The sequence below is a fragment of the Eptesicus fuscus genome, chromosome 1, assembly GCF_027574615.1.
Source record: "Eptesicus fuscus isolate TK198812 chromosome 1, DD_ASM_mEF_20220401, whole genome shotgun sequence".
In the NCBI taxonomy this organism is placed as follows: domain Eukaryota; kingdom Metazoa; phylum Chordata; class Mammalia; order Chiroptera; family Vespertilionidae; genus Eptesicus; species Eptesicus fuscus.
In genome coordinates, this window is record NC_072473.1 from 9,672,486 (window position 1) to 9,682,539 (window position 10,054).

A 10,054-nucleotide genomic window follows, 5' to 3' on the forward strand; every position below is an offset into this window, starting at 1 on the left:
GTCTGGACACCTCCTTGCATCACCCATAGCCAAGGCAACATGTGTAAAAGGAAAGCTGACCAAAGAACCATTGCTAGTTAATATATTAATGTGATTACTAAAGCAGTTCTGTACTTTCTGGAAAGAAAATGTCACTATCTTGTTAAATGTGTCATCCTTGTATGTTAGGATATGACTTTTGTCATCTTCCTTTACCCCAAAGATAACTGGAACTTTCCAGAACCACAAACTTTCTGACCGCTTTACTAGTTCTTCCCTGTTCCATGAAAGCTTCTCCATTATGTGTTCACATTGTCAGGATTTTATATGATGCCTTGTCAGCTAATTAACAAAGCAGTGATTTTCAAGCTGATTTGTATAAAGATTTAGTATGAGTTTCTTTTCCATATATAAAATGTTTACATTCTTTTAAAAATCTCAACACATCTCATCAGTTGTAAACAGAACAGTGCCATTACTAATATGCAGGTCGGATGTATTTTTTTGAAAACTTTGGAATAAAACATCTCCTGCTGCCTCTAAGAGTACATTTGAACTTCTTGTGAATAAGGCCTTGGTCAGAAAAGGAGCACATGGTGAGAATCTTAAAAACTCTTCAGACATGCACACATCTGCTCACATAGCGCTCACATGCCCAGGGGACACAGAAATGAGCCTGGGTACGGTGCACTTAAGAGCCCATCAAAAAGTTACAAGTAAACACCAGGAATTTAGGCAGCATGTTCTATGAGTAATTGCTGAAAATATTCATTTTGGGATTTTTCTTTTCGGCACTTCCTGGTAGTTGACTCTCATCTGAACTGTCGGGGGCGTCCACATTACCTTGAGGATTATCGAAGGTGAAATGCAAAAAGAGGATATTCAGATTTTACTGTCCAAAAGAACACCTTGAAGCCCACGGTGGGGAGGTGAAAGCAGGATTGGTTGAGAGGAAAACCACTTGATAGAAAGAGAAGGGCAGTTTGCACACTGCCCAGAAGAGCAGTTCTGTTCCTGCAATAGAGCAGACCCTATCTTGACTAATATAATATCTGGAGATAGAGAGCAAAGAGCCTAATGGAAGCAGAAGACAAATGTCTATAAATGTAGCTTTTAAAAGTGTTTTCTAAAGTGAGGAGATACGTTTTCCAAAAGTATCTCCTCAGCACAAAGTCATGCACCTCAATTTATGAAGCTGCACACACAGCAATTTGACCAATAAAAAGGACAAAGGATATCCTTCCTTTCAGGGTGTGTGTGTGTGTGTGTGTGTGTGTGTGTGTGTGTGTGTGCAGATTGAAATATTTCCATCATTTGTCATTTAACATTCTTTTGCATGATTTAAATAAAAGGTAGGTTCTGTTTCTAAGCACAAAACCAAGAAAAGCCAAAGAATAAAACTCATCCATTTTTTCTTAAAGAATTTTATATCAGATGGAGAGAAATTCTTAAAGCCCTATGGCTATCTGTGTGTACATCACAAGTCTACCCATTTTTCTTCTATAATAAATTTTTCTTGCTTTGAGTCTATTCAATCAGAAACACTACAAAAGGCCATACAATTTTCCTGATCAAATGTGCACAGGGTGTAGAATGTACCAGCTATGGAATGCACTTTATTTGAACTTTAAACTCATTTCAGTCCCCGGTTTTATTATCGGTGTTTTTTCTCCATGTAATTTTCTCTAAGTTTCTACTCTGTTCAGGGAACAATTGAGAAGGTGGTATGCAGTTAAAATTAAAACCTGCCACTTCCCACATAAAATATGTAAATAGTTCAGTTTGCATTTTTAAAGGCAGCAACTTTAAATTTTCTTAAGAAGTATAAGAAAAACCTTGGGTTAACTCGGTGACCTCTGACCCTTCACATGCCACAGGACTTTTATTCTAATTAATGGGAAGAATTAAACATCTAGATGTTAGGCATCCCTCTAACATCTGCCACTCAGTTTTACTTGGTTTACTATTTGTGTATGGCTGAATGAGTCCCTTAATCTCATTCTTCAACTTCTACACAAAGTAGCCAAAATGGAAAATTACTTCTAACTCCTGCCTCAGAAAAGAATGTGTACTGTGAGCATTATGAGAATCGCATTATGGGGATGTATGGTGTGACCCACCTTATAGCTACTTTGACTTTTAGGTGTCTAGTTGAGACCCTAGGGCCTTACAGACTGTAGTTCATCTTTATTGTACCACTTTGTTCATCAGTCAACCAAATTCAGAGATTCTAGCAAAGGATCCCAAGCATATATGGAATGACAGGCTTATAAGGTATATGTAAGTCCTGCAGAACTCAGGACTGTTGAAGAACTTTGTCACTTTCCTGATATGGTTTTTTTAAATGATAATTACTTATAATACATAATTTCGAAGTGATAAGAATAAATGCATTTTGTAAATTGATATATGTAAACACTAATGCCTGCCCCTACATGTCCAAACTTCTTCATGCATTTGCATTCATAAACATATATCTTGAGCCACCGTATTCTTTAATATCAAATGTGCCAAGCCCTTGAATTAGTCAGGTTAAGCTATGCTATGCTGCAATAATTAATTTCAAATTCTAATAGAGATTATTTCTCATTCACACAAAATCCAATATGGGTATTCTAGTTGAGAGACTCTCCCAGGTGGCTTTTTCTCAAGCAGTGATTCAGGAGTCCTGGATTCTTATACCTCATAAGCCTGTCATCCCATATATGCTTGGGATCCTCTGCTAGAACCTCTGAATTTGGTTGATTTATGAATAAAGTGGGAGAATAAAGAGGATCACATGAGATGGTTTAGGGATCAGGTCTAGCAGTGATGTACCTCACTTCCACCCATTTAAATTAGCCAGAATTGGTTATATGGTCTTATCTAGATGCAAGAGGACTGAGAAATACAGTTAACTGAGTGCCTGGGAAGAAGAAATGGGTTTGATGAACATCTAGCCAGTCTCTGCCACAGCTTCCATGGCATGCAACAATATAAAACACAGTGTTTCTCTAAAATCTCAAAGAAGTCTCATTCATCTAACTCTATTGCTATTGAATATATAATTATATATTATTAAGTATCATTAGATGTAGTATTCTAGATAGCATAACAGCAATGATTCAAAACTGAGGGTGACTTTGACTCCTCTCCATAAATTACTTGACAATCTCTGGAGACATCTTGGTTGTCACAACTGGAGGGAATAGTAAAATTCTGGTTTCAGGTCTGACATGTAAGGAGTTTGGAAATCATCATTGCTATCTTCACAATAAGAAAAAAAAGCTGAAAATCAACAACTCTACTTAGATATATCATAGTATTGAGTCATAAATTTGAAAAGACAAACAGACAGAAAGAATGACAGCTTACCCTCAGGAACTAAAACCAGTACTAGGATAAGAAAACCTAAAATTTAATTGATAAAATGCTGGGCACTCAATATGAATAAGATTGTGAATTAAAAATGCCAGAGGGAGGTCTACCCTTTAGTGAGTTTTACCTCTAAGTTAAGACTGGGGGGGAAATAACCTCATGTGTCAAGGAGGAGGAGGGAAAAGTGGCCATTCTGAAATATTCCAGGACATTATGTTCTTTTGAACAAGGCCTACTCTCAAGTAAAACAATTTTGCCAGGACCTTATCAACTTGAATTTTACTCGAGTTTAACTGATGTGGGAGAAGGGAAACACCCAACTTCAGCCCCCTTTAGCCTTCCTATCTCACTTAAGGTAGGGTGAGGAGAATTAAAAGCACTTGTGGAGGTCACAGCCTAGAAGCAAAGGCTCACTAAAAGACTAAGACCTAATCATAGTGTTATAGAGTGAGTCCTATAGCCCCACACTTTATTACCACATCAATAGGGCTCCTGTATAACAGAGACATAGATGCCGGAAACCGAACATTGAGACATTGGAAGTTAAATGTGAAAAGGGAATCCAGAATGCTTTGGTCAACCTTAATCACTCTGAATGGTCAGAGCTAGTCACTCATTGTTTAGTTGAGACATTGGTAGTTAAATCAACTCTCACCTGTTAAACATATGTAAATTTTTGCTGATTGTCTATTATTGGAATTTCCTGCCTAAGGGCAATGGGTGTATCTCAGAACTCCAATAAAAGGGATAGCAAAGGCCAGAGCGGAGTAGTCCTCCCACTAGAGGTGGGCTCCCGCCTGGCCCCACATTTTCCCAAATTGATTCTTTTCTAGCTTCTCTTCATTTTGATTGCGGCCTTCTCCAGAAACCGGACCTGAACAGGAACCCTGAAACACGCGGGACGTGACAAGGGATCCCACACATATAACTAAGAGAACTGTTTGTCTCAGACCTTATTTAAGAAGAAGTCTCTAGGGAAACCCAAAGACAAAAGGGAATACAAAAAATAAGGAAACCAGAGAACATTTTAGCCCTTGACAACTACAGCCACAGCAAACAGTAAACACAACCTAAAACATAAAACTTCACACTAAAGACCAATTTACCTTATTAATTCCTTTTACCCATTATAACATGTCTGGCTTTCTACAAAAAATTGCAAGGCATACCAAGAGCTCTAATGAAAAAAGTAGACAACATACAAAAGCAAATGGATAATATATGCAGAAACATGGAAATTCTAAGAACCCAAAGGAAATGCTGGAAATCAAAAACACTGTAACCGAAATGAAGAATTCCTTTGAAAAGCTTATCTTTTACAACACCATGGATGGATCTGGAGAATATGATGTTAAGTGAAATAAGCCAGTCTGAGAAAGACAAATACCATATGATTTTACTTATACGTGGAACCTAATGAACAAAATAAACTAAAAAAACAAAATAGAAACAGACTCATAGGTTCAGAAAACAGACTGACAGCTGTCAGAGGTGAGGGGACTGGATAAAAAAGGTGAAAGGATTAAGCAAATACAAAACAAAACAAACAAAAAAACTCATAGATACACAACCGTATGGTAGTTACCAGAGGAAAAGGAGGTGGGGGGACATAGAAGAGGATAAAAGGGGGGAAATGGTGATGGAAGGAGACTTGATTTTGGGGGGTAAATGCACAATACAATATACAGATGATGTATTATAGAATTATACACCTGAAACCTATATAATTTTATTAACCAATGTCACCCCAATAAATTCAATAAAATTGTTTAACTATAAAAAAATAAAAATAATAAATTAGTAGTAAAATCAAAAAAGTGCCCTTGATGAGTTCAGCAACAGAATAACATGATCAAGGAAGAAATCAGGGAGTATGAAGATATGTCAATAGAAACTTCTAAAACTAAAATTCAAAGAGAAAATAAAGTAAAAAGTTAGACCAGAATATCCAAGAACTGTGGGCCAATTACAAAAGTGTCACATATACATAATGGAAATGTAAGGAGGAAGGAAAAAAGAGGAAGAAATTGAAGAAATAATTGAACAATAATGCCTGAAAATGTTCCAAATTTAACCAGTTAACTGTCATGCATCTAAAATGGAAACCATCCCCACACACCACGATATTTTGAATTTAATTTTAAAAAATCATCTGACTCTGGAGTTGACTAAAGGATGTCATATTCTTCTTCTTGAGAGGTTCTTGGTTCAATTATTTCTTTATCTGATGCCATTTATGGGGATTGGATTTTATTTGCACAATATAATATATTACAATGATAATTCAATAACAAAATAATGATAATTTTCAATTCTTCAGAAATATCAACAAAAGCAAGCAGGAAATAAAAATAAACAGTTGACTCAAAAACACTAAATTTTGTTTATGCTCCAAAGATGAAATATTTAAAGAAATAATGAAGAATGCACACCATCTTTACCATTTTAGGCGTGAAATTCATGGTAATACAAACAAATCTTGTGTCACAATGAACAACAACAAAAAAATCTCAAGTGTTGAGTGTTTATCTCTTGTGAGTCTGAGTGGTAGCCCTATAAATCGATATTGGAATTTCTTCCATATGCACTGGAATATTTATGAATTTAAGTTACCATAATTTTCTTTATAAATCCAGAGATGTCACTAACAAGTCTGTTTTAAAACTGGACAACCAGAGTTGATATACGAGGTTTGCAGCTAGACACGTGTGGCATGTGGAGAAGGTCCACTGCTTGCTTCTATAGACGCTTATGGCATACAAAGGGTTAATGACAAACACCAAACCACATAGCCAGGAAGTTCAGAGAACACTAAGCAAGATAAATATTTAAAAACCTATACCTAAAGTTATCATATTTAACTGCAAAAAAAATCAAAGACACAGAGAAAATATTGAAACAAGACAAAGAACAAAACACCTTACCTAAAGAGAAGCAAAGATAAAAATTATATCAGATTTCTCTTCAGAAATCATGCAAGCAAGAAGAGAGTACAATGAAATATTTAAAGTGCTGAAAGAAAAAAACTCACTACCTACAATTATTTTCTTAATCTTCAGTGAATCTCTGAACTTTTTATTGGCCTCCTAAATCCAAAGGGGTACCTCACTTCTGCTGCCTTAATGCCTCAGAACTTTGCCATAACCGGTTTGGCTCAGTGGATAGAGTGTTGGCCTGCGGATTCAAGGGTCCCAGGTTTGATTCTGGTCAAGGACATGTACCTTGGTTGCGGGCACATACCCAGCAGGGAGTGCACAGTAGGCAGCTGATCAATGTTTCTCTCTCACTGATGTTTCTAACTCTCTATCTCTCTCCCTTCCTCTCTGTAAAATATCAATAAAATATTTTTAAATGCCTCAGAACTTTGGTGATATTGATCTCAGACACCACTTTGCCATATATAATTCTGGTCTTTTTGATGGATTGTATGGAGTGACTGTTGTCCAGGGTGTCACCAAGATCAAAGTCCTCCCCTTCTACCATCAGGCAGTGGTATGTGGCAGTTTCAGCCTCCAGTTTGACCTTGATGTTCAGCAGGGCCTCATACTCCTAGGCCCAATGCTATCTCTCTGTCTGGGTCTGGCCAGCTGATGCCAGGCGCAGCAGGATCCCATTGAGCTATTCCATCTGCATGGCATAGCATGTCTCCACCTCTGTCAGGCTGTTCTCTAAACTGGTCTTCATATTTCTCAAGTCATTGATCTCTAAGGACTGGACCATACATCTCAGCTCTGTGACTGACATCTACCACTGGTGCTCTCCTTAATCAGCTGGGACCAGTACGTGTCTAGCTCCTCTTGGTTCTTCTGAGCTAGTCTGGATGTCCACTATAATCTTGCTAAGGTCATGAGGTTTTGGGGCACCCAACTCCACAGTCAATCTAGAGTTGGCAATCTGGTTTTGCAGAACATTGACTTCCTCCTCAAGGTTCTTTTTCATGCAAAACAGCTTCTCCTTGAGAGCCTCAATCTCTGTCTCCATCTGCAGCTAAGTGATATTGGTGTCATCAGTGACCTTTTGGGGCCCATTGACGTCATTGTCCACAGACTGGTTCATGACCAGTTCTGTCTCACACTTGACTCTGAATTCAGCAGCAGCAAGACAGGCATTGTCAATCTGCAGAACGATGTGGGCATTATCCACAGAACTTGCAAGTATCTGAGCCCTCAGGTCCTCAATGGTCTGGAAATAATGTCCCCAGTCTCTTACCTGGGGTCCCTTCCTCTCTAGGTGTTCCTGGATTTTGCTCCCCAGTCTCCTATGATCAGTCTCTAGGCTCCTTGCCCTCTCCAGCTAGGGCCAGCAAGTCATTCTGGCATCTCATAGTCTCCTTGCTCTGGATGCCTCCTATACCCACCTGACCCCTGACCATCCCCGCAGCCATGTCCCCAGACCCATAGCCACCCCAAGCACTGGTGGAGTAGGACAGAGATCTGTGAGCCCGAGCTCTGAGTGCCTGCATCGATGCTGGCTGGCTGGGCCCAGTTGGCTGGATGACTGCACAGAGCCCAAGGTTCAGTAGTTTATAGAGAAGCTGGAGTGGGCGCTGAAGCTCATGTTGTTCAGGGAGTAAGGTGAGAGGCCAAGACTCAGGTTCCAGCAGCAGTGAGTGCCAGGTCTGTGACACTAACCTACAATTCTTTAACTAATAAAATTATCCTTCAAAAGTGAAAGAGCAATACGGAATTTCTCAGACAAACAGATATTAAGGGAACGTGTTGCCAATATCTCTGTTTTGCAAGATGTGTTAAAAGAAGTTCTTCAGAGAAAAGGAAATGATATAGGTCAGAAAGTCTGAACTACATAAAGAAAGGAAGACTTCTAAGAAGGAATAAATAAAAGTAAAATAAAATATTTTAATTTTCTAATTCTTAATTGACGGAGCAGATAAGAATTTGTTCAAAATACGCCGAAACCGGTTTGGCTCAGTGGATAGAGCGTCAGCCTGGGGACTGAAGGGTCCCAGGTTCGATTCTGGTCAAGGGCATGTACCTTGGTTGTGGGCACATCCCCAGTAGGGGGTGTGCAGGAGGCAGCTGATGATGTTTCTCTCTCATCGGTGTTTCTAACTCTCTATCTCTCTCTCTTCTTCTCTGTAAAAAATCAATAAAATATATTTTTTTAAAAAAAGAATTTGTTCAAAATAATAATAGCAGTAATGTATTAAATTATGATTTAAGAGTAATTAATGACACCAATGCCATAAAGGATAGGAAGGAGGAACTGGGTCTACTCTGTTATAAGGTTACCTGTGCTACCCATGAAGTAGTGTAGTGTTATTTGAAAGTGGAATTAGAATAGTTGTAAATGTATATTAAAAACTCTAGAGTAACCACTAAATAAATAAAAGTTAGAATAAGAATTATCATTGATAAGTATAATATACTAAGATAGGAGGGAAAATGAAATCTTATAAAATGTTCAGCTAAAACCAGAGAAGACGGAAAACAAGTGGAAGACCAAGCAAACAAAGAACAAGGCAATGAATAAGAAACAGAAACAACTAAGGGGATGCTACTGACATCTAGTGAGTAGATACCAGAGATGCTGCTAAACAGCTTTAAATGCACAGGGCAGGCTCCCACAACAAAGAACTATTCAATTCAAAATGTCAGTAGTGCTGAGGTTAAGAAACTCTGTTACATCAATGTCTTATCAACTTCATGAATTACATATCCAAAATTTTTCTTAGTAAATGTAGCAGAGATAGTTGGCTGTACAATAAACTGAATGCATTTCCTTCCATGATATAGACTTGTTGCCAAGAAATGGCTTCTCAGCCAGCTACTATATTTCCAGCATCTAGGTAGAGCCACGTGGCTAGTTTTTGCAAAGGAATGTAAGTACAAGGTATATGTGCCCCCTCTGAGCCCAGGTGATTAGAAAGCAAGAGTGCCTTCTCTACCTTCTTTTCTTTCACATGACTTCTAGCTGGATGCAAAGGTGGAATCTGATGCCCTAGGGGACATCAGAGACACAGGTGGAAGGATCCTGGGTCCCTGCATGACTTCAAAGAACACTGCTGACCAGGAGCTCCTGATGGACTGTTATAAAAGGGCAAGAAATAAATTCTATTGTGTTCAACCAGTAAAATTTGGGGGCATACTTGTTACAGCACTGAGAATTTCCCTAACTGGTATAGTACAAGTTTTAAAAGGTGTTTGCTTCCTAAATAATCCTGAGTCACCAATATTAAAAACTTACCACTGAAGTAACATGTCTCTTGAATCACCTTCTTCAATTTTTCAGCAGCTTCTGTCATAAGGACTATGTTATGAAAATTCCACTTCCTTTGAAGTTTTTGAATGAGACTTTCAATCTTGAAAAAATGACTGCTGCACCTCATTCATGCTTATCCTAGCCCCCTGTCCTAGTGTAGTGAGATGCACAGTACCTTTCTCTTATAACAGCCCCTAGCTAAATTGCCTAGGCACCCCAGGAGCTTATACCAGTCTCTTCACAGAGAACTGCCAGTGCCAGCTCCCTGGCTGGCTAACCATCATTACTGTTTCTGTGGTTGGAGAGAACATGGGGTCCAATAGAGTCTGGTCAGTCCTTGTTAATACTTCGAATATTAAAAAAGTGAGATCTTACCTGTATGTAAAGGTACCCTACCTAAAGCTATAGTCAACCATGCCAGACATATATACATAAGAATCTGGTATGTAACAAAGGTTACCATACTAATCAGTGGTGAAGTAAAGGGTTATTAAATTCT

General features: G+C 38.4%; 1 pseudogene; it reads right to left on the reverse strand.

Annotated features, from left to right (window-relative positions):
* Nucleotides 1-6,669: 6,669 nt before the first annotated feature.
* LOC103298211 (keratin, type I cytoskeletal 18-like) lies at nt 6,670-7,893 on the reverse strand (annotated as a pseudogene).
* Nucleotides 7,894-10,054: the final 2,161 nt, after the last annotated feature.